General features: G+C 36.1%; 1 protein-coding gene and 1 pseudogene across 2 annotated transcripts in view; both read right to left on the bottom strand.

Moving 5' to 3' along the window:
* Nucleotides 1-26578, bottom strand: part of PRKD1 (protein kinase D1) — a 274255-nt gene that overhangs the window by 90246 nt on the left and 157431 nt on the right. The gene's annotated exons all lie outside the window — the stretch shown is intronic.
* On the bottom strand, nt 631-1164 carry LOC119238983 (small ubiquitin-related modifier 2-like; annotated as a pseudogene).

The following is a 26578-nucleotide window of genomic DNA, read 5'->3' on the forward strand; positions in this document are numbered from 1 at the left end:
TATTAAAAAAATAAATAAAACAATGACTGGGGTTTAACTGTTTACAAAAATCAAAAGTAATTAACTACAGCCAAATGAAGCTTTTATCCACATGATAACCAGTGTTGCAACATTCAATTGGTAAATTTGCTCAGAAGTAAAACATTTGGAAGTTTTTATTTTTTTTTTAAATAAGAAGTTTATTTAAACAACAAAATGCTTGACTTGAAGGGAAAACTATCTAGGATTCATTTGTTTTAGAGTAATTTATCCTACTTAAAGACAGATTGCCCTACCTGTAACAGCTACGTACAAAAAAGTTATAAACTTGTCAGTGGTTTTACAATGATAAATGAAAAACATTAAAATTCTCCAACCGAACAAGGTATGCAAGAACTTTTTATATTGTTCTTTTTTTTGTTGTATTTAAACATTGAGAGCAAAATAACTTAGTGGAATATAAAGATAAGAGCTGAATGAGCATGCCACTAATGGAGAAAGGGGGTGTTTTCACAGAACCAATATTTTTTCCCCGTTCCATCTCCATTTGCTGTCGATCAAAACATACCATTGGCCATGTAGTTAAAAAAAATGCAATATGCTTGTGCACATACACAAGTTACTTTATGTACAATAAAGGACTAGGGAAGGGGAAAATGAAAGAATAGAAACTATACAGCAGTAGTCAGGATGTGGTTGAACCAAATTGCGGTTTTCTAATCGAGAATGTCTTCTTGGTCTGGAGTAACAGAGTTCTGGAGTAAAGTAGCAGGTTCCCTTTTTAGTAGACACCTCCTGCCTGTTGTTGGAACACATCAATTGTATCTTCATCCTCCATTTTCAACTGCGGAGGTGTGTCTGTTTCATTGATTGGTTGCCCATCAAATCGGAATCTGATCTGCCTCATCTACAAACCCTGTTGTTCGCAATAAGCTTTCATTAGTTTACTAAGTGGTGCATGCCTCTTAATTTAAAACTGCACCACAGAACAATCCCGAACTGCCACCTTCAAATTAATACGATGGTTGTTCTCAGTCTTGACTCCTTCCTTGGGCTTTTCTTCGGCCATGGCGAGTGGCTGGAGTCTCCTCAGCTGCCGCTTCACAAAAGAGGTAACAGGTCCACACCAAACAAGCCCATTTTGAAGTTTTTAAAAGCTGTTAATATTTTCTGTGAACAAATTTGTTTTTCCTTAGTCTCTGGAATATTGAAAATAACTTTTGGATACTACCATCCCCACAAAGATGCACAAATGAATTTTAAGGTATTCTGTGGATAAGATGAAAGACGCCATAAATACTTTAGCATCCTTGCACACATCTTACATAACAGACAAACAGAAACCACTGTCTGTTACCTCCATTGTCTATTACCTGAAGGCTTTCATTTATAGTGATGACTACTCATAGATCAGTTTATTGCATGTGTAAGTATATCAAATTATTAGAAAGTTTTTCTGTTGAGCCCAAACACTCCTCTATAAGTTCCACTTGGTGGCCACACTTCTAAAACGAAGTCTTTAAAATTAAGACACTTTCATGCATTTCTTACACCAGCTCATGAATGTCAAAGCTGCCTTATCACCTTCAAGTGTACAGCTAATTTATGTCATGTTTTACTTATATATCTAGAACTTATCAGGCAATATACACTGGGAATAGAACAATGACAAGGCGTAAGATCTACTGTCAATGGTTCAAAATCAAAGTAAGGTTGACACACCCTTAATAATAATACAAAACTGGAGGATGGGAAGACAAAAGAAAGGGTCACCAAGACCACGTGGCTTTGCCGGGAAAACTTCATCAAAGTTCCTTGAAGTTCAGGCTATAAGACACTGAAGAGAATTTTGAAGGGTGAAGAGTATTTTGAAAAGCAGAAAGCGGGATGCAGAAAAGAAGGACATTGTGTGTGTGTGTGTGTGTGTATACATACACATAAATATATATATATTATATGATAGTATGCCTATATTTTATTTAAGTAAACATAATTTATAGCTTACCATATTTCTTCATAATTATAATTATTTTATGTTCTTGACACTTCGTCATTTTTGATGTATTGGCAGGACAGTTAGCAACGGTGACTCAAAGTTGTTAATGGGGCAGATTACAACAAAGATGACAACAGATCAAGTACCCAATATTGTGACCCAAATGTGTGTGACAGTGCTTGTAACAGTAAGCCTGCACTTGTTTGTACTGTCCCTTCCCACCCTAATACATGCATACCCAGACTCTGAGGCTAGTCATTTTTCTGTTTCTCCAATAGTTCTAGTCTCTCGCAGCCACTCTTGTTATCAGACTGTCTTCATGCAACCAGGTTTTCTATTAACCATGCATTTCACATTTTTGTTATGCCTACAGATACCTAGAGTTGGGAAGACCCCACAGCTCTCCAGCAATAAGAACATTCTTGTAATGACATTTGCAGTAGCCTCTTTTTAGGAGGCTAATGAAAAAAAAAGATGGTATTTTTCTTTTTTTTTTTTTTACTCACATCAGATCAGAAAAATGCTAGTAAGGTGCAATGATGTGACTGTATCAGTCCAGAGATTATAACAATCAAGAGAAAAAACAAAATGTTATTTGATATGTTGATTAGGCATCTCAGAAAGGTCTGGGAAAATATTTTATAAATCCATGACTAGAGGCGCTTGAAAAAATGTATGGCTCAAGAAGAGTAAAAAAATAAAAAAGCTTCACAAACTAGATAGATAGCATGATATGAAGTTGGCCAAGTTAGGGAGGAAAGAGGGTGGTTTCCAGAGAAATTGATGTAAATGCTCAGATAAGCAGTTCTCAGATAAGCTCATATTCAGAAAGAGAATGCATCAACTATAGAAGGGCCAGTGCAAATAAGGAAGAAGGCAAATAGCATCCCCCACTAGTGAGAAGCACCCCGACAAGGCTAAAAAAAAAAGATAAAGCTTAAAGTATGCTGAAACAGGGCCTCCCCGGTGGCGCAGCGGTTGAGCGCTGAGTTGCGAAGCTGCCGGAGACCTCTGCGGCGCCGGTTTGATCCCCGGCTGCTCCCGGCCACCAGAGGAGGGTCCCACATGGCGCGCAGACCTCTCCTGCCGCCCACTGCTCCCCTCAGCAGTGTACTTCGGTCCTTCTGCCTGCTCTGCTCCCCGCTCTGGCTCTGGTGAATTCTCTCACCCTCCCGCGCTTCTGACTGTACCCAGTGCATGTATAAACAAAGAAACAAACAAATAAATAAATAAAAAAACATGCCTCTATAAAAATAAATAAATAAATAAATAAATAAAGTATGCTGAAACAGAACAAAAGGCATGTTAGTCTATTATATGTGGAAAGACTGAGGCAGAGATAGGCCTGGGATATAGACAAAAAGAACTTAATGCTAACAGACAAAAAGGAAAGGGCTGAACTTTTCAACGTTAAGTTTTGTTTCTATTTTTTCTAGAATGGACTATCTTCAAACTAAAATAAATAAGAGAAGGGAACAGGAAGAGCAAACATACTTGTGAAGTAAAGCCTAGGTTAGAACTAAGGTTATCTAAAGACTTCAAATGTACTGTTTTCAAAAGACCCAAACAAATTATACACAAGTTCTCAAAAATTTACTTCTAATCTAAGAGCACATTTATCTTAATAGTAGTTACCAGAGAGCAAATCAAGTAAAAAGGGTCCAATTCATGATGATGGATGGAAACTAGATTTGTAAATCAATATGATGAAAATAAAGTAATATACACAGATATTGATTTACAAGTCTCTATACCTCAAACCTATATAATATTACAAAACCAATATTACTTCAATTAAAAAATAAGGAAAATACTACTACATTATTCTAACAGAATTTTACTTGGCTTACTATATTCTGAATGCCTTCATTAAGAAGAATAGAGAGGGGCCTCCCTGGTGGTGCAGGCGGCTGAGCGCAACACTGTGGAGCTGTCTGCAGCCTCAGCAGTGCTGGTTCGATCCCCGCCTGCCTTGGAGCAACTTACGTGGCGAGCAGACCTCTCCTGTCTCGCCCGCTGCTCCCCTCAGCGGTGCATTTCCTCAGTCTGCCTGTTCTGTTCCCTGCTCTGTCTCTAGTGAATCCTCTCACCCACCCCAGCTCTTGTATAAATAAAATAAATCTTAAAAAAAAAAGAATAGAGAATATTTTGGTATGAATGGAAAACTTTAAAAGGAGAGTAATGGAGAAATTCAGACCTACTTGATATGAAAACATACTACAAAAATATTTTATTTAAAACTATATGGTGTTTGTATAAAAGAGAAATCAATAGGAGAGAATCGATAGTACAGAAATCCACCTTATGTATCAAGTATGACAGGATATCATAATGAATGTAGAAGGGTAACATTATTTAATAAATGATTAACCATCAGTAAAAATTAGCTACTAGGGTAAATATACTCTAGAAGCTTATCTTCTGTCTCATCTACATATACTATTTATGTGATATATAAAAATTATATTCAATGAGTAAATTATTAAATAAAAATACCAACCCAAAGAAAATCTAAAATAAAAAAGAAGTGAATTTTTATCTAATACCTGGAGGCAAGGAAACTTCAGAAAGTAAGGAAAGTCCATAAATCTTCAATGTGATTAAAGAAATCAAATGGGAAATACTCATTAACATTAAGATAATCATGTAGTAGTCTTGCCAAAGAGTCATGTAATAGCCATAATTTATCATAGATAGTATAGGTTTCTTTATAATAATTATATATGCTAAATCACAGAAAACTAATTATGTTTAATACTTGCAGGTATTCAGACTATAATTTCAAACATTCAGGAAGAGGTCCCTACGCATTTATTAGATACCAGGTATGCAGGTGACAAGGTCTATGTTCTTCTACGTAAATTAGGAAAGTTCACAGGTATTCATTCTTGTTCAGAAAGAAATAGATCCTTCTTCACCTTTTTGTTTACCTTTTTAACTAGAAGCAAACAGAAGGACAATTGGAGTATATTCATGGCATGGCTAAAATCTTGCTCAAGAAGCAGCTTAAAATATGTTCATGGGGCCTCCCCGCTGGCGCGGCGGTTGAGCGCTGGGTTGCGAAGCTGTCCGCAGCGTCTGAGGCGCCGGTTCAATACTCGGCTGCTCCCGGCCACTGGAGGAGGGTCCCACATGGCGCGTAGACCTCTCCTGCCGCCCGCTGCTCCCCTCAGCAGTGTACTTCGGTCCTTCTGCCTGCTCTGCTCCCTGCTCTGGCTCTGGTGAATTCTCTCGCCCTCCCGCGCTTCTGACTGTACCCAGTGCTGGTATAAATAAATAAATAAATAAATCTTTAAAAAAAAAAAAAATATGTTCATGAACCTAGAGAAATACAGTTAACAGCTGAGCAGTCCTTTTTCCAGCCACAACTGAGTTCTCTGGCTGCTACAACATCTGTTTGGAAGAAGGAATGCCTTCTGCCATCAATGTGCTATTAGGATTGACAAAAACACACACAAAATGAACCTATAAAATAATTATTTCCTCCATTTCCATATTGAGAAGTCCAAAAAGAATACTCCCCTTAAATATTTTTTATCCAGTCACTGCTAATGACTGCTTCTTCGTCTTTCACACAAACCTTTCCATTTGTTTTTCATGTAGTTCCCCCTCAGGTAGTTAGCTCCTACCCATACCACAAATGAGCTCAGTAACACCTGCTCTGGGAAGCCTTTTTGATAAGTCCACACCACTTGATAAAAACTGCCCTCTTTTCTATTCTCTTAAATTCCTGGGCAAACTTGTATCATTAAATTTATTATTCTATACTGCCACCTCTTACTCCTTTATCTGTTCACACCTAATATAACAGATAGCTGGAGGATAGAGATCACACCTTCTCTGAGTTTATATGCACATATTAAGTGATCAATTAATGACCACAGTTGAACAGATAAAGCAGTGCCTTTAAAACTCATTGCTTGCCTGCAGTTCCAAGGTTCTACATATTAAATCCTAATAATCTGTAAATGTAGTATTTCAAAAGTTTAAAACCTAAGCCTATAAGAATCATAATTTTTCTAACATTTGAAAAAACATCAAGCAGTGATTTCTAGGTAAGTTTCCTGCTACTACCTTGTTCTAATGCAGTGTGGTATGGGCCGTGAAGAAAAACATGGACATACAGACAAGCATACCTGGATTCTACCCTGGGTCATATCAAATGGGTAACCTTGAGTAAATTACCTCCCTTCTCTGACTGTCAGTGTCCCTCTCTTAAACAGGTTTAGCGAAGCTCACAGCTCTCACTTTGCTGGCTGTGAGAACACAAAGTGATCACTGTAGTCCTTGACATGCTGGTAGCAGTTATCACACAATGTCCTTAGCATAACAACTAACAATATGGGTTTTACAATCCAAAAGACCTGGGTATGAATCCCAGTTATTATTGATATTATTTATAATTATGATTATTGTCATAATCAACTCAATACTAATAGAGATAAATACTGCTTTTAAGTCTGTTACCAATCCACAGCACTGAAAACACCAAGGACTTTTAAAGCTATTATCATTTTTCTCTCTACTCCTTCATAAAGAATGTGTTTCCACTCCAGAAGAAACTGCTTTTCTATCCACTGTCTGGTTAACACTAATTAAATGGAGCTAAGTCCATAGGATTGTGTCTAGTTCCTTTTCTAAAATGAATCAATTAACAGTTGGGAATTGCAGTGGGGAAAGAAGGGTCACCATATCCTGACGTGACTGAATGACAAATGCCACAGCTGGAAAGAGATTAGAGAGCATCTCAGGTCAAGCAAGAACATAAATGGTTGCCCCATGTGTCCAACACAGAGGAAAAAGAAAATTAAGTAAAAATGTCATGGAGTCATATCGTAGCTAATGAGTGCAGGCTCTGCAGGCACCCCGAATAGAGGGAAAGAAAGGTCAAGTCTGTTTCTTAGAAAGCCCCATTGCATACAGGAGACTTTATACCTTTAAAAGGATAATGACCTCATTTACATGAGGAACACCAGCATACAAATTGCCCTTTAGAGGAGTTACAAAAGGCTGATAGACAAAGGCTAGGTACAGCATTATACTGAAATGTTCTAATAGGCAGCAGGGTTTCTGGTGACAAATAGCATCACTGTTGTCAAATACATTTACACATAGAGACACCAAGCTAAGGCTCTATACGCTTTGCTTCAAATTTCTTTCAGTCTCACTGGACTTTTCATAGAAACAGATGCTTACTTTTGATTCACAAACAACAAAACCCTTAAAAAACTGTGAAATCTGCTGGGTATTCCCACTCCAGAAGAAGCAACAGTTCAATGATGGCTGAATTCAATTCAGTGCCTGTTGACCAGGCACCTGCTGTGAGCAGGAATTGTTCTGGCTGCTGCTCAAGGGCACTGAGAGAAAGGAGCTTGCTGTCCAGGGACTCCTCATATTCTTTTTGAAGAATTAGACTGATTCTTTTTGAAGAATTAGTTGTCCACTCTGATTCATTGACATAAAAGAGTTTAAATTGAAAATTTGAGTTAATGCATTTAGGTTAATTGAGGCACACATTTATGCAGAATAAAATTTCCCTTCTTTTTGTGTACAATACTGACAAGTGCATACATTTGTAGAACCAACATGATAATGGAGATACGGAACAATTTTATCAACCTCTCCCAAATTCCCCTAAGTCCCTCTGTAGACAATTCCTTCCTATCCCTGTTCCCTGGCAACCACTGAACTGTTCTCTATCCTTTTCAAAATATGAGATAAACACAGCCTTCAAGTCTAGCTTCTTACAGCATAATGCATTTGATATTCCATCCATGTTGTGTGTGCATCTGCAGTTTATTTCTTTTTATTGCTGAGTTGTATTCCATTTAGTTGATATGCCACAGTTTGCTTAGCCACCCATCAGCTGGATTCTTTCCTAGGGCATCAGTTCATCCATTTTCCGAGCATTAGGAGCAAGAGTCATGCTGGAATTGAAAGTAGTAGAGATACAGGCAGGGTCCAGGGTCCAGGCTACAGTTAGGAGGCAGAGATAGGGTTCCTATCACTTAGAAGGTGCAGAAACTCTTTGTATTTCATTTCCCTCTTCTTTGATATGAGTATAATTAACTCAAAGGATAGTTTCATAATTATTTTAGTGAAAAAACATTTAGTGATAATACTATGTACATGATACTATACCGGATAGTGCAAAAAATATGGCAAAATATGGTATTTTCAATATGGACATGTAAGTTTATAATAATCTTATGACTGAGCCATTGCCAAAAATTAACTCAAGAGCAATAGCAGACCTAAAAATAAAACCAAAACTATTAAACTTCTAGAAGAAAACCTCAGGGAAAATATTTATGACCCTGGTTTATACAGAGATTTCTTAGATACAACACCAAAAATAAAACTAATTTAAAAAAAGTGGTAGACTATATCAAAATAAAAACTTCTGGTCTTTGAAATATATGTTGAAAAATGAAGAGAAGAGATAACAAACTGGAGGAAATACCTGTAAAATAAATTTCTGGTGAAGGACTTGTATACAGACTATATGAAGAACTCTCAACAGCATTAAGAAAAGAACCAATTAAAATATTAGGCAAAAGGTTTGAAACGACAGCTGGCCAAAGACAATATGGGCGGCATTCTTCAATCACAAAATCATTCTGTGTTCTAAATAACTTATAGGTACATAGCTCACTTATAGATAGGTTATAGTTATTTCAGGTTCATATATTAAAATCCATCTTTGTAACTATAGTCACAAACTTTGGTGCTCCTTAGTGACTATTTTGGAAGATCAAGGCATCATCACCAAATTTTGGAAGCATCACAAATAATTGCAGATTAGGCATTTTAATGTAAAATTAACTGTTTGGATTGACTTTAACTTCCTGTAAGGACATTAATTTTTAATTATCTAAAAGACTTTGTATGTGTATGGCAAGTAAATTATTATTCCAGCCTTGTTGACTTATTCACTCAATATACATTTTATTGTCATATAATACTATTACAGTAAGACCTACCCTTTGCATTTCTTTTATATTCCATTCCCTCTCCCTTTTTAAATCACAATCACAATGTCATTATTATTAAAAGCAACAAGGAACTAATTTATCATATATAATTTTTGAACCAATTATCTAGTGATTTCAGGACAGCAGAGGATAAATGACACAGGAAAAGTTGTTCAAAACGACAGAGATATAAACTTTTATTTCAACTTGATGTTTCCCATTATGGGTTGTCTAAGTAAGTAATATACACACACACAGTAGTAATGCTTTCCTAGTGAGATATTCCAACATTGGGATGGAGGGGAATAAAGAAATTTTCAAATTATATGCATCACTTGAAATTCTGATAAACATTCATTTTTCAGTCTAGAAATAGTCTCCTATGATTATTACTCTGTGCAATGTCAGAGTGAACTTTGTCCTGGGCATGAAGATAACATGGAGGCAGAGAGGACTGTGTTGTTCAATAGAATATAATGGGTTAGTGATGTCAGTTCTGAAACAAGAGTGCCTGGGTTTGAAATCCAGCTTCACAACTTGCTAGGTGTCTGAGCCTGGTAATATTTACCAACTCTGAAGGTCTTAGTTACCATTAGTTACCATTTGTGTAAAATGACAGTGATAAATATAATAGTAATTCTGTCAGTACTGCTGAAGTGGTTAAAGCATTTAGACCATGCCTAGCACAGAAGCTTGTTATAATTATTGTTTGCTAATATTTAGAAATTTTCTTTTGTTTCTCTATTTTTCTCTAAAATTGCTGATAAACCATGTCAGGCATTTATGGTATTCAGTAGATTATCTCTATCCTTCTCAAAGGAATAGTAATTTATTCGACAAGTATTTATTGTTGCCTAAACAAAAAATTTATTTAGCACTTATATATCTGCCAGGATTGGTGTTAATCAAACATTAGTATGAGGATGATTATTATTATTTTTATTTTATATGACTTCTCTTAAATATACTTAATGTTTTTATAATGTGAGGCCTGTACTTATCTTGGGATGGGATTAGGTTCATGTTTGTATCAAAGAACTCCCAAATAACAGTAGCATGAGACAGGATAAATAGGATAGCCCCCCTCTCTTTACCCACACTTATTGGAAATCACTGACTTCAAGGAATACTGCAGAAAATGTGTCCAGAAAAACAACAAAATATTGATTTATATCAATGAAGAAGGAAGGAGGACAGGATAGATTTAGGCAAATAGTCTCCTTTACAGTAAATGTTTTTTATATGATTTATTTCTTCTGATATCAATGACAGCAATTCTGGAGTTCAATTTTGTATCTGCTAAGTGAAGGGTACATCTAAGAAACCTGAGATATTCAAACAGGGTTAGAGTTGGCAAATTGTGCACAGGATGCACAATAAAATTGAGAGTAGGGTATAGACTGAACAGTTAATTTGGGAGTCATCAGCATAATAATAACAAATACAGCCAGCTAAATTTACAAGATCCTCTATATTTTTATTTCCAATATGGTAGCTAGAGGCCACATTATTATTTCATGAACATGTATTAAATTTAATAAAATTAAAAATTCAGCTCCTCAGTCATGCTAGCTATGTTTCAATAGGATTAAGAAAGGACCAATTAAAAAATATGCAAAAGGCTTAAAAAGACAGCTGACAAAAACTGCTATATGGGTAGCATTCTTGAATCACAAAATCATTCTGTGTTCTAAATAACTTTTAGGGACATAACTAACTCATATACAAGGTTATATTTACTTCAGTCACGTGTGAATAGTGGTTAGTTTATTGGAAGACAAAACATTTCCAAAACTGTAAAATGCTGTATTAGATGGCAATGCTCTAGAGAAAGACTTTAACAAAGAAAATGGACCTTATAGTTGGTATGGAAAATTGATAATAATGCTTTTACATTTATTTTTCTAAGCTCATTTCATTTTTTATTCTCAAGCTTTATACTTAACTGCACATATTAATAATATGTAACATTTATTGAGCACTTTTATTTTTAGTCATTTGGTGCTAACAGATATATATATATATATATATATATATATATATATATATATATATATATATACTATTCATTTAATCTCCCAAACTCACAAAATGAGTGCTACTATTATCCTAATTTCAAACTTAAAAGAATAAGGTTTTGAAAATGACAAATAGGTCATGAACTGAGAATAGGGATAGGGAAGCTCGGAAGAATAATTTAGATCAATCTGCATCCAGACTTACTTACAAAGCAACTATGCAAGTCATCACATCAACAAGCAAGTATGAAACACTTGGTCTATTCCCTCCCAACATTTCTAATTTGTTTCTTTTTGTGATGTTAATTGCATTTGGTAAAAACTTTCTGAACAATGTTGAATATTATGAAAGATAGTGCTTTTCTTCTTAAATATGATTGGACTATGCCTTATATAGTGTAGCTAAATATGATCCTGTTAATGCACGTTAGTTATTCCTTATTAAGAATAATAAAATTTATGACATCATCTTTTTTTTGGAATAATTGGTTATTCTGTACTGTTATTTTGTTTTCTTAAGAATTGAACTTTTGTATATAGGAAGCAAAAGTATACCTCATTAATTGCATGTGGGCTTTGTACTCAGATATTTCCAGATTTCTGGCAAATTACTTCATATCTGTACATCTCTGTAAAAGGCTTATCAGAATGCCTAGTGAAAAGCACATGCTCAAAAACATTAAGCATTCCACTAATGGACACAGCCTACAATTTTCTTTTTGTTTTAGTTCATTGCGGCTGTTACTACAAAATACTACAGACAGGGGCATTTACAAACAACAGTTCTGGAGGAGGGTAAGTCCAAGATCAAATGGCTGGCAGATTCTGGTGGGGTCTGTTTCCTGCTTCAGAGGTGGCTGACTTCCCCTATAATTTCCCTTGGCTCTTCTTTAATGTTAAATTTTGCTAGATTTGGGTAATTTATTGCATAAAGTTTTCAATTTTCATGTGTTATAATTTCTGCTTAAGTTCTTGATAGAACTCTCACCCAAACTTCCCTACACAATGTTCTTTTTTGAGAAGGCTAGAGGTGGGGAGAGTTGGGGAGTTGATATATCTCAAGCAAATTTCAATTCCTATCAAAAAGAGTGTGTGTGTGTGTGTGTGTGTGTGTGTGTCAGAGAGTAGAGAAAGTAAATAAGACATTCTAATAAATTCTTACAATCCAAACCACACAGCTGTGGATAAAACTTACTATTATTAAAATGCATTTTAAAATGTAACTGATTTTAATTGAATCTATAATAAAAATAATGGATTGTAACACAGATGTGCAGATACAGATTAATAAATTCTGAATATTTAAGTCACAATACAATTAAGGGCACATTCAACATTATAATCTTTATCTTAAACTAAAATATTATTTGAAGTGATAATAAAATATCAAAATAAACAGTCAGGACAGAGGACAATTTCTACATGAACTTTCAGCTTTAGGTTAGTTAAAAGCTTCAGGCATTACAAATAAAGTTGCTTGTTAATCAGAACGCCACATGGCTGGAGAGAATACAATCATTTTCCTAGACTCTTTTTAGTAATTTTTCTAGATGAAAATGATAAAGGAAAAAAAAGAGTACAAAACTCAGAAACCAAGCCATGCACCACATTTATCAAAAAAGCTGATGAAAATGAGCCTAAAAATGGAAATTTAAAATGGAAGAAAACTGATTTGATGATAAGCAGAGAATAGATTAAACATGAACCATATGGCAATTTTAGCCCATCTTTACAAAGTGTGCTATAAACATAACATTAGCACAAGTGATTCTGAGCAAAATGTTCCAAAAGGTGATTTTGCCTGCAGGATTATATCATCTGGTATAGCTTTGAAGTCATTTTCAAAGGCCATTGTTCTCCACACTCAAAGATTGTATCTGGCCTTCAACATTTTTTGGCTTGCTACACATTTACAGTAACATTCTCTAGATTATTTTGACACTCAGCATTGATTAAACCAAACAAATAAAGCATCTTCCAACATAATTAAAACAAAGTAGCCAAAGAGTCATGGTCAACCCTCTAGCATTTTATAATCTAGATGAGAAAAGAAGATAAATATACTGAAAAACATACAAAATAGGTCAAGTAGACTATAAATTAAAAACCCAAAACACAGGGAAGGTTTTTCATGAATACCCACAAAGGCTTTGGATAGAGAAGTTAAAATTCTTTTTATTTAAAATGTGATCCAGTCTCCTTCAGTTTGCATTGTACTAATGCTCAAAAAAATATGAACACAAATATACGGAGAGAAAGAAAAAAAAAAAAAAACTATTGACTGAGGAATATGAGTGGAGGCACACTGTTCTTTATACTATACTTGCAACTTTTCCATAAATTTGAAATTATTTCAGTATGAAACATAAAAAAAATATAAACAAATCACTATAAAAAATGGCCCATGGCCCTGCAGCATCGCTATCGCCTAACAGCTTGGCAAAAATGCAGCCATCCGCAGCAGACCTCTCCTGACTTGCCCCCTGCTCCCTTCAGCAGTGTGTTTCAGTCAGTCTGCCTGTTCTGTTCCCCACTGTCTCTGGTGAATCCTCTCACCACCCCCACACCTCTGGCCCTGCTCTTGTATGCATAAATAAATAAATTAAAAAAAAAATGCAGCCATCCATACTTCATTCCCCTAAGCTCCAATTCAATAAGCATCTACATTTTAACAAGGTAACCAGGGTATTCAAATGCACATAATGAGATTTTGAACATTTGAGTGAATGAAGTTTCAGACTTTGAGTCAATTCTGTAATAATCTATGGGGATCTTGGGATGTGACAAATATATTATAGATGTGGTGCATGAGAATTATGCAGGCCAGAGCAAAAATGTGACAGGTAGGATAATCACCAAACCCCCAGAATGTCTACATCCACATTTCCCAAACCTGAAATAGATAATGGGAAAGGGATCAGATGGCATTAAGGTTGCTAATAAGCTGCTTGTAGATAAATTAGTTTGGATATTGTGGTTAGCACAAAGTAATCACAATGGTCCTTAAATGTGGAAGAGGAAAGAAGAGTGAAAGGTAGAGAAATGCAAAATGAGAAGGATTTGACTTTGGCTAGCTTTGAAGAAAGTGGAGGTCATAGTCTAGGCACTGGAAAAGGTTCCCTTAGAACCTCGAGAAAGGAATGCAGCCACGTCAGTCCTAGATTTTAGGCCAGTGAGCTCCACGTGGACTCTGTAAAATAAATTTGTGGCATTTGAACCAATAAATCTGTGGTGAGTTGTTAGAGAAGCAAAAGAAAAGTAATACAAAGTAGTACTATTCCCGTGTTTTAGTTTAGCTGTATAGAACTCTATTCTGACATTTTGGGACAAATTTCCTGCCGCACATAAAATGTTACTTATTTCTTATTTGCCTGCTCTCTTTCATACATCATATTTTCTTGCTTTCAAAAATGGGAAGTTAATGCATTAAAAAAAATCCCTAAACCTTATTTAGCTACTGCTCTCAATTTCTTCTTACAGTAAAACATAAAGGTTTTTCTGGTGTTACTTCCATATCTACTTCCAGATCCTTTGTCTTTTCATAAAGGAGAATATGTGATGAATTCAAAAGCTTAAAAATAAAGAGAGGAGAAGCTAGTATTTTGGAAAATTTGTTCTGCTTCTGAATAATAACAAGTTAATTCAGAGATGAATAATATTTTTCACACTAGATGAAAGCAAAGTAAAGGTCCTACCTAAAACCAACCCTATCTTCCTCATGTCACCAGTCATTTGTATTTGGAAAGTCTTTATGGCAGGCATTATTCTCCATTGCATTCTGAGAAACAGAAGGCAAGCAGAAACTTTCATTATGTTGAAATTATTAGGAGGGCATTTAGAATATCAAGTATTTGTACACTTGAATATCTTTAAATTAAATTAGAAAAAATATTATCTCTGAGAAACATTTCTCTTTTATCATAGTTACATTGTTCTTTGTGTAAAACCAAAACCTGCCCTCATGGATCATAGTTTTGAGTCTGTGCTTTTGATTCAAACATTTAACATGGCTCAATTTATATTCAAGAATTCCTGTACTTAATGGTGAAACACTTTTAGTAGGATCAGTACAAGCTAATAAAAGGAAGAAAATGCTGAGAAAATGTGTAGTTAAGCTTTCAAAATTGCTGAGTATAGATGTAATTCTCAATTATACTACCAATGAAATTTTCCATAGCAAAAAACTACACTGAATCTAGAGATAATGAATACATGGAAAATGAAAAGTAGTAAATGGCCATGGATCATTGCACATAATTTGATATCCACTGAATCATAAAGTGTGTGTTTGTGTGTGTGCAAGCATTCATGTAATTATGAAGTTAGGCATGCAATTTGACTTACAGTTCACTATTTTACTAGGTCATCTAGAAATGTAAATGTCATGTCTGGGGATATCAACAAGCTCTGATAATTATTATGTACTTATTTATGTAGCATCATTTTATGTGAGGATACTAAATTATGCACAATGGTAGGAGAAAAGATATAAATGAGAAAATCGCCTTTAACTTCTCTCTCTCAAAGGGTTTTCCCAGAACCTCCTTCTGTCTAAAAGGATAACTTGGGTTCAGGGTCTCATTAAAATAATTTTACCTCCCTTTTTAAGTTTCAAATATTCTGAAAAATTAGCTCAGATTCTTCATGTAATTAGCATCAGACTAATTTTCCTGAAATACCACTTTCATCAATATCCTTCCCTTGCTAAAAATTAAATGGCTTTATGTTTCTCACTGCATTATTCATTCAGGAAACATTTGTTGAACAGCAACTATTTGGAAGACACAGTGTTAGGAAGTAGGCTGGGAAGGGGAGGTGAGGATGCTAAGAGAAGTAATATATGGTTCCATTACTTTGGAGCATAAGGTCCAGTAGAAGAGATAAAACACTAATACATAGACTGCAACAAATACTTTAACAGTGGAGAGGAACTTCACGTAGAACCTGGGTTCTCAGCTGGATCTTGAAAAGTTAATCTGAAACTTAAAAAGCAAAGCTGGAATGAGTCAGGTACTACAAACAGAAAGAAATGCCCAGAAAGGCAAAGGGCAATTTGACAAACACAGTTATTCAGTTTGACTATATCATGAAACATTCAAAGGCGATGGACAGAAGTACACCAGGGAAAGCTGGACAGTGAGTCAGGGCCTGGTAGAGAGGGTACATGCCTGCTTAAAGAAATAGTGTTCAGCAGAGAATGAACAGGAATAATTTGACGTTTCAGAGCCAAAATGGTGCCAGATGATGATCAAGTTTTTGGAAGATTAATGTGCAGGACAGTTTGCAGAGAGGATGGAGTGTAGAAGTTTAAGAATATCGGTTAGAAAGAGTTACAGGAGTTCTAGTGGTAGAAACGATAAATAAAAAATAAATGCAGCCTGCTCCTGCAGTCTGACACTACAGAGGCTGAGGCTGGAGGATAATTTGAGTTTGGGAGTTCTGGGCTGTAGTATGCCATGTGAGAGAGTGTCTGCACTAAGTTTGGCATCAATATGGTACCTCCTAGGAATGGAGGACCACCAAGTTGGCCAAGGAGGGGTAAACTGGCCCAGATCATGAATAGAGTGGGTCAAAACACTCATGCTGATCAGAAAAATGAACACAGGCTATAAGGCTATAGATTTGAGAATGGATGTGATGGGAAGTTACTAAGAAAAGCATCCAACTGAGCCCTTACAATTGACTAGAAAACAGTTGGGACCATTAATGATGATAGATCACCAGCAGGAAGTATGAACTGAGAATGAGGAACACTGACTTCTGTTCTGGATATTCAATTGGATATATCCTGCAAAGGTTAAAAATGTGCTGCAGGTGAGGGGCTAAGGAAGAGCCTCAGACTAGAGAAGTCACCCACCACATAGCCAATTCTCAAGACATGGGAGTGGAAGATCATCAATGAAAAGAGTGAGGAATCCAAGCAGAGGTCCTCTAAAGGAAGGGTAAGCCATATTCAAAGGGGAGGCAAGAGTTTAAATGAAGCTAAGGGAGAAGCTGTGTCCAAATAAGGATCTTTAAAATGGTATAATGCTGAAAAGATGAATATTGACTAGAATACAGGGAAATGATAATTTAGCATTTACTAGTTATATATATCTAATATATATATATATGGTATATATATGCTAATCTGTAATTTATTATGCTCATAGCATGTATTAGGTACTATTAAACACTACATATGTGAACTTATTCCTGACCACAAATCATAACAAAATTGATTCTACTATCATCAGTCAATAAACAAATGAGAAAAATAATGATGATGCTGGAGTTTAAGGAACTTATCCAAGGACATATGCTAGTTAGAATTGGCAGAGTAGGATTGAGCCAGGGCTACTGGACCCTAATGATCATTTTCTCACAGTTAACACATTCCTTGTGCCCACATGTTCCATTGCTGTGGAGTTTCTTTAGCTGAAATGTTCCTTATAATTCTCAAAACCATCCCCCAGAGTCCAGCTTAAAAATCATCTTTTCCCAAAGGTCTTCCCAACCCTAACCCTACTAGCCTCTCTTTAGAATGTTCACAGCATTTGTTCTTCAAGACAAGATGAGCACTAAGTTTTATATAATGTCCTACATTATGCATCAATACTTTAAGTGCACAGATCACTCCTCAAATAAGTATCCGGCTCCTTAGGACGGAGATATCCTTTTTACTTCTTCTGAACCTTACAAGGCAATTCGTGCTAGCAGTGAGAAGCATAGTGAGAAAATATTTGTTATGAATCAATCCATGTCTCCAGACTCTAAAAGAAATCAGATATTGGGTAAAGTTGACTGGGTAAAAATGTTCTTGGTTAGGAGTTTACCAGGATGATTTCAAGAGAGCAAAAGGAGTATCCTCAGTCTGCCAACACTGCTCAGGCCTGAGTGGAAGATGACTAGAAAGGAAAGACCCCGTTCACTGGGTGGGGTAAGGAGCGTTGTTCTGAGCTCAAGTTCTAAAAATATACTTGGCTTCTTGGGTAATAATCACACCCCTGAGATTGTTAGTAAGTTAAGGCATAGCATTTTTCCACTGAACTAGCAGTTTAAGATCATATTAGAAAACTTTCTTACCTTTCATAATTTGATTTCTGAATTCTGAAAAAATTTTTTTCACTTTATAGGAGTAGTCTAGAAAAAGCATTTCTCAAACAAAACTTAACATTTCCTGGTTTAAAAAAAAAAAACTGAGTCTTTCTTCAGAGTAATATTTAGATAAACTCCAAAATGCAAATTTCCTGGTTCTTAAGCTCTCTGCAATATCCCTTAGCCCAGTGTGACTCTCTCCATTTCCTGCCCAAGTGCAAAGGAGCAGCCCACTGAGTAGAAGTTGGACTGCTCTGGAAATTATGATGACCTTATTTGCTTTTTTCTTAAAGTTTTATTTATTTATTTATACAAGCACTGGGTACAGTCAGAAGCGTGGGAGGGTGAGAGAATTCACCAGAGCCAGAGCGGGGAGCAGAACAGGCAGACTGATGAAATACACTGCTGAGGGGAGGAGTGGGCGTGGCACATGTGGGTCTGCGCACCATGTGGGACCCTCGCCCGGCAGCCGGAGATTGAACCGGTGCTGCAGAGGCTGCAGGCAGCTTCGCAGCCCAGCGCTCAACCGCTGCACCACCAGGGGAGGCCCAGGGTGACCTTATTTGCATCAGAATATCTAATTTTATAACTGCTGGAAGTTCACCTTTCCTCTGCTTAGATGCTCATTTTCAACTTGTTTAAAAGTGTTCTACAATGTTAGTCCAAATTTGAGAAAGCGAAGCCCAACTACATGCATGTTAACCACTGTTCCTTTCACTATTTGCAGCGGAACTTCACTCGGTCAGAAATGATAGCCTATCCAAACATCCAAAAAGTTTCATTTTGTTGAAAACAGATGATAGTGATCAAATTTTCACAACTGAACTTTCTTCATATACTTTAAGCCTATGATCACTGAATTTTTGTGTAAGTTATCATCATTCATCTCTGAAATATTAAACTGGTGTTCTTACATAAACATAGTTCTTACAGTATCTCCAAGGAATACAAAATAAAGCATTCTTTTAATTTCTTGGAAATGAAGCTGATATCATAAACCCTGTTAAGACAAGGGGAGCATTGTATTCAACTTTGGCTTCACCTTGTTCAAGACACTTTTAGTGAGTGAACTGAACAAAAATGTGGATGTTTAAAATTCCCGATCCAGTGATAAACATTCTGACATATTTTCCAGTAACGGCGATAAATTTTTGCAGGCAAACAGCATCCTTTGTGAATCTTTAGTTTAATATTTTAGAAAGATGAACAGTTATAATTCAGAGAATTAGCAAAAGATGTGTATTTATCCCCATTCTATGTGTGTGTTAACAATCTTTTCTGTGGAATACTGGAATACTGGACCAGCTAACTATAACTCAAACTTCAGATGTTTATGCTGAGGGGGAAAAATGTTTCTATTTTGGACTGTATAGCTCTCATCAGCATTTAGTTTTAGAAATAGAAAGTTTTTTAACTCAGTATTTCTACAGTAAGACAGATTCTCATTTTGATGATGACAGCTGATTTGGGGAAAATGTTTATTTCCATTTTAAAGTCCTCAAAGACACACATATAATAACTTTCCATACTAACAATATTAGAAGGGGGGAAGACATGTTGCAGTTTTGGATTTGGTTTGCAGTTCCAACAAAGGGCTTCTTACTTTCTTTACTTACTTCCAGTTTTGTGGAGTGGGATATAAAGCTCCTATTGCATTCATAGACCCAATCCTCCTTTACCTCCTCTTCTTAATTTGAATCATTTTGGGTTTTTTCTTGTTTGAATGGAGAGTTTGCTCCTCATGTCAGCTAGGACACGCTTGCTTGATTCGACTAACTCTGACTGGCTGGACGAGCAGGCACCAAGATTCTCACACAGGGTCTTTGCAAGGAGGAATTTTGGGGAATAAATACAGGAACTCCAGTAAGCTGGGAGGGGTTTGGGGGCTTTAAGCTGGTTCTAGACATTCCAACATGTTATCCAGTTACCCTTGTTAGTCAACTGTGACAACTGTACTTATTTAGCCTTCTTTCCGCACTCAGAGTGCGCCAAACAGCCAGTTCTGATGGTTGAGTATTTTTTTTTTCCTTTACTAAAACACAGGTCTAGGTTTCTAGCTTATATCTGCTAGCCAATCTTGATTTAGCCAGGTCTCTTCCCAGAGGTTCAGTCACAGGCACTAAATCAGGGGTCAGGCCTTACTATTAGCTGACAAAGGACTCAATTCTCAGTTAAGGTCTATGCTTTTAGGTCATGCAATTCTACTTGCCAATTATTAGCTGTGGGACCTTGACCCAATTCATAAAATGCTCTGTCTCTCAATGTTTTCATCTATAAAATGGAAATGATAATTACATTATTCACCAAATAGACTATTTTGTGGATCTTTGTAACGTGATTAAGAAAATACTTGCCTTTCAGCTAAGTACTCAAAAGGAAATCAATTGTCATTACCAGTCTCTCCACCTGAAGTTAGACAAGGCTGATGCTGACTATGGCACAGAACTTGCCAGAAGTGACTACTACTACTAAGTTACCACAACTTTCTATCAGAGCATTTTTGTGCCCAGTTCCTGAAGGAAGGTCTACCTATTTTACCTCATTTTCCATAGTCTGATCTTGATCACCCCTCCTGCCCGAGGCTCTATGACCTGCTAACCTGAGCCCTTCTGAGGTAGGGTGATGCCAGTTCAGCTACTCTTTGTGCACTTCTTGAGGTCTGTGTCACTATGTGAAACATATTTCTTTTCCTAACACGGGCTTTAATAAAATTATCAGAACAGAAAATTTTTAGAATAGTCTTTAAAAACATACTGTTTCTTATGAAGTAAAATAGATATGAATTACCAGCTACCTATTACACAACTCATTCATCAATATGTTTAAAATGTAAATTTCCCATTGGATTATTAGACAAATTGAGGGCAGAAATGATGAAAATACTGATTAGTTGATTAATCTGAGCCAGATGAAGTTACTTTGTCTTAGGGGTAAGTCTTCTGTAAGAGTTCTCTTTGGTATATATTGGAAGCTGAGGGACTAACCAGAGCATAAAGCATTTGTTTTCTCCAAAGTACATGTCGGAGTGACTCAGACTACCTCAATACATTAAAAACAACATCAACAAAATACACGAGCTGAACAGTAAGCATATAGGTAACTGAATAATATGGCATATGAATTATATGTGAATAAAAACATTTTAAGTGCTGGGCCTCCCCTGATGGCGTAGGCGGTTGAGCGCCTCAATATGAAGCTGTCCGCAGCCTCTGCAGTGCCAGTTTGATCCCGGCCGGCCAGCGAGGGTCCCACTTGGCGCGGCAGACCTCTCCTGTGCCGCCCGCTGCTCCCCTCAGCAGTGTATTTCAGTCAGTCTGCCTGTTCTGTTCCCCACTCTGTCTCTGGTGAATCTTCTCACCCTCCCACGAATCTGGCCTGTTCTTGTATAAATAAATAAATAAATCTTAAAAAAATAAAACTTAAAAAAATATATTTTACGTGCGTATAAGACCTGACAGAAAATAAAAATATGCTAAGTGAATCACTTTATATTATTTCCACACATTTTGCTTAAAGTAGTCAGCCATAACAATGTTTTTGTATTCTGTTATTTGCTGGAAACATAGTTTCTGCTAAATATTCAGATTTATGAACACAATTTGCATTTTTGAAGATCAGTGGTAACCGGTACTTGGCCTGTGTGTCAGAGAGTGGAGGTGAAGAGGCTACCAACTCCAGGAGCTGGCTGGCATGGAAATCAGAGTCTGTGCCAGTTGCTCTGGATTTTCAAAAAAAAAAAAACCCTTGGAATCCACATATTTTTTTTGAGGGGGGGGTGAAATCTGATTTTAAAATGTCTGCTCTAGTTTTCCAGGAAAACAAAAAAAAATTGTTGGCTCAACAGAGTACATCTGCAGGTTGCATCTGGTCTATGTACTGCTAGTTTGTAGCCAAATCTTGACACATAGTTCAAAGGGGAAAAAATCTTGTACCCTACTGAATTCCACTCTTACTCCAGTCAAGTAATTAAAGTGTCAGTATCAGGAACTAAAACATTTAGCTGCACCTTTTGAAAACTCACTCATACCAAACTCTAAGGCAGATGGCCACTTTTATTTAGATGGCAAATAACAGCATCAACAAAATTTCCACCATTTCTATTGTGTAAGCATACAAAAGAGTAAACATTTAATAAAGTCAAAATTTCATCTTAATTACTATTTTCTAAAATACGGATAGCCTGTATCTTATATGCAGATTTACTTTCAGTAATGTTTTACATTTCATGACTATGTTTTGGACAGCCACTGATTAACAGCATGTTATCCCATTGCAAACATCTATTTATTGAAATTATATTAAAATTTATGTGCAAAATAACTTTTAGAGAAAGGAAATAATGTTTTAATATAAAATTTCATTTCATAAATTGGACTAAAGAAAATTTACGTAATCACACTTCAGTTCTTTTTCATTTTTTGACATGATTGTGCTTGAATTTCTCCAGTGATTTCAGCAAATGTATTTTTAACTTTAACAAACAGTAAGCTTTAATGTATTCCTGTTTGACATAAAGAAATTGTACAACTCCCACAGCTTTCTACTTTTTTGATATTATATAAGAACCCTATAATTTTATTGCCAGAAAAGACAGAGCACCTGAGAATAAATGCCTATTCAAACTTGTAGAGCAATAGTTGAAGATGCACTATGCATTTTGAAAGCAACCTAAGGTCAAAATTCACAAGAAAACAAATGATGCCAAAAACTTTATTGAAATATGCCTTTCTGATTACACCTTACATTTCATTTTTTTCTACAAACTGTTATCATTAGTAATACGACAGCTGTCAAAGTGTTGACATTTGGAGCACTAACCTGGTGTTTCCCCACTTCATAGATTTGGATATTTGAAATTAAGTTTTAGAAAAACAGAAAAAATGGCATTTAAAATATCAACAAATATCTCTAATTACTATTATCTAAATCATGAGAGACTATACAGAATTTTTTAAATTATTAGAACTGTATGTAGTAGACACGATTCACTAGGATGTCATTTTTTCAATGAAGAGAGCAAAGTAACAGTATAACTGCCATTTCTAAGGAAAGTTTTCACAGTCTTGAATTTTTTTTTTAAGATTTATTTATTTATTTATTTATTTATACAAGCACTGGGTGTAGTCAGAAGCGCGGGAGGGTGAGAGAATTCACCAGAGCCAGAGCAGGGAGCAGAACAGGCAGACTAACGAAATACACTGCTGAGGGGAGCAGCGGGCATGGCAGGAGAGGTCTGCGCGCCATGTGAGACCCTCACCGGCTGGCCAGGGATCAAACCGGTGCTCAGAGGCTGTGAGCAACTTCGCAGCCCAGCGCTCAACCACTGCGCCACCGGGGAGGCCCAGTCTTGAAATTTTAAAAAGCAAGCTTTACAAGTTCTACCAAACATGACAGGAAAGAAATGAGACACTGGAAAGTGATTAAGGAAAAATTCTAGATGGTAAATACAGTTTGGCCTTCTGAATTCATTTCTGCATTTCCAGGTGGTCACTGAAATATAAAGCCTTTCCAATCTCTATCTCTTTGATAATAAAATATTTATTACTCTTAAAATTGGAAAAGGGTCTGCCTTTCTCCATGGAGAATGCATCCTAGCTATCTACATGGATGTAATAAGACCAATTTGAGAATAAAGGGCTTTCTAAACATAGCTTCATCCATTTATACCAAGGACAAAATCAACAGCACCTAGGACTCTAGATAAATCTCAAAAACACAAAGTTCATCCTGCAGTGCCCTCATGAAGTAAAAGAAATTGTGTTTTGGAAGAAGTGAGGAAGGCACTTTCCTAGTAGATGCCAACATCTGTATCAATTCATGTGGTCAAGTGCAGCCTTTGAGGAAGAGCATACTTCAGAGTAACTGTGCATTAAATTTAATGTCATGAATATTTCCATGTCAACAAGTATAGATCTCCATTATTCCTTCTAATTATTATATACTATATCATGGCAATGAAGTATCAATTTTATTTGGTTACTGATGGTCATTTATTATAGTGGTATTCTAATTTGTTGCTTGTATGAACATTCTACATATGACCGTATTTCTAAATAATGGACTGTCAGACTGAGTTTGCTTCTTAAAAATTTTTAAAGGAACTGCCAAATTGGCCACTCAAAAAATTTTGCCAATTAGTTTTCCAACCAGCAGTATCAACACTGGATATTTTCTGGCCTTTTACTTTTTTGACATTAACTTTTATTACAAATGAGCTTGTCCATCATTTCAAGTATTTCTTAATAGTCTTCCATATATCTTCATATATTTTTGATTCTTTGGTGAACTGTCTGTCCACTTTCGCATAGTTTTCTTCTGATTAATTTTACTTGTTCTTATTTCTGCAGGAGCTCCACATATATCCCAATTCTTAATCTTTTTTTGTTTTTTAATAACAAAACATCCTCTAATCCTTACATTAGTGCCTTAAATTTATGACATTTTTTAATTGCTCAGAAGTTTATTCAGTAAGTTCAAGTCTGGTGATAACATCCCTTATGGATTTAGTATTTTTTGTCATATTTCAGAAGAATTTTACCTATAATTTATAGGCTTTTTAACTCTTGAATGTTTAGCATTTATAACATCCCTCCAGTTGTTCCATCATCACCTGTTTTAGAATACATTTCTTCCTACTGAATCAAATGAAACTGAAATTTTTATACACAAATATATTTCCTTCTGAGTATAATTTTCCTTTTTAAATATTTTTTCATTTTTCTCTTTTTTCATTTTTTAAGATTTATTTATTTATGCAAACAAGAGCTGGGGTACAGGCCAGAGATACAGGGGTGAGAGGATTCACCAGAGACAAAGTGGGGAACAGAATAGGAAGACTGACTGAACACACTGCCGAGGAGAGCAGCGGGTGAGTCAGGAGAGATCTGCTGCACCATGTGGGTTGTTCCCTGGCCAACTGGGGATCAAACTTGTGCTGCAGAGGCTGCATATTGCTTCATAGTATGGTGCTTAACCCCTTTCTACCACCTGAGTATAGTTTTTTTTTTTTTTTTTTTTTTTAATAGAGGCATGTTTTATTTATTTATTTATTTGTTTGTTCATTTGTTTTGTTTATACATGCACTGGGTACAGTCAGAGCGCGGGAGGGTGAGAGAATTCACCAGAGCCAGAGCGGGGAGCAGAACAGGCAGAAGGACCGAAGTACACTGCTGAGGGGAGCAGCGGGTGGCAGGAGAGGTCTGCGCACCATGCGGGACCCTCCGGTGGCGGGGAGCAGCCGGGAATCGAACCGGGGCCGCAGAGGCTGCGGGCAACTTCGCAACCCAGCGCTCCACCGCTGCGCCACCGGGGAGGCCCTGAGTATAGTTTTTACTTGTCTGCCTAGCTCTAAGCCAAAAATTTCCGCTTTACTTATGTAGTCATATGCTTTGATATCTACAAGGGCAAGTGTTCCTCTGTTGCTCCTCTTTGTTCTTTTTAAATGTTATAAAAATTTTCCAAAATGAAGAAAGAACAGCGTAGTAAATTCCTGCTCCCAATAACAGATTCAAAAATTAAGATTTTGCCATATTTAAATATACCTTTAAACATTTCCTTTGCTTTAATTTTAAAGTAAATTCCAGACATTTTGTCTTTAAACACCTACCTATTTCAGAGTGTACCTCTTAAAGTAAAATACATTTCATAACAATCAAAAATGTCACAAAGCTAACAAAAATTTCATTTCTTGTTAATTTATACTCCATTTATTTAAAAAATGTATCCAATAGTTTTCAAAACTTCTTTTTAAATTTGTTTATTTAAATAATGTCCAAGCAAGTTCAATACATCAAATGTTGTGGTTATGTAAGCCAATATCACTTACACATAGAAGATGTATAATCACTTTTACAAATCTAATTTGTTCCTCCTTCTCAGAGATAAAAGAAAGTTTGCTCTGGAGTCTTGATTAGATTCTGGTTCAACATATTTTGGCAAGAACACATAATGTTCATGTGATGCTTAATTTTATTTGCTAATGTGCCTAAGCCACAATACTCACATATTTGATCAAACACTATTCTAGATGTTTCCACAAAGATATTTTAATGGTAAGGTTAAGAATAAAATTCAGCAGACTTTGAAAAAAACAGGTAACTCTCAGTAATGTGGGTAGGCCTCATACAATTAAAGGCCTTAATGGAAAAATATGACTGAGCTGGAAGATGAAGGAATTCTGCCAGCAGATAGCTTTTGAACTTAAACTGACTCTTCACTGGGTCTCTAGCCTGCTGGTTTGCCCTAAAGGTTTTGGATTTGCCAGTCCCTACAATCACAAGAACTAATCCCTGGGGGAAAAAAGTCAAAAAGTCTCTCTCTCTCTCTCCCCCCCTCCACACACACACACACCCTACTGGTACTGTCTCTAAAGAACCCCATCAAATGCAGTTTGGTACTGTGTCTTCATTTTGCATAACAGCTGAAGGCCCACAATATCTGGCATCCCCAATTCAATAGAGCTGATTGATAAGTAGATTCTGGTGGTGACAGTCTGATTTTTCCATTCTGAAGTTCCCACCAAAATTTCACCTGAT

The sequence above is a fragment of the Talpa occidentalis genome, unplaced genomic scaffold (assembly GCF_014898055.3).
Source record: "Talpa occidentalis isolate TD23 unplaced genomic scaffold, MPIMG_talOcc4v2.1 talOcc4.11, whole genome shotgun sequence".
Classification (NCBI taxonomy): Eukaryota; Metazoa; Chordata; class Mammalia; order Eulipotyphla; family Talpidae; genus Talpa; species Talpa occidentalis.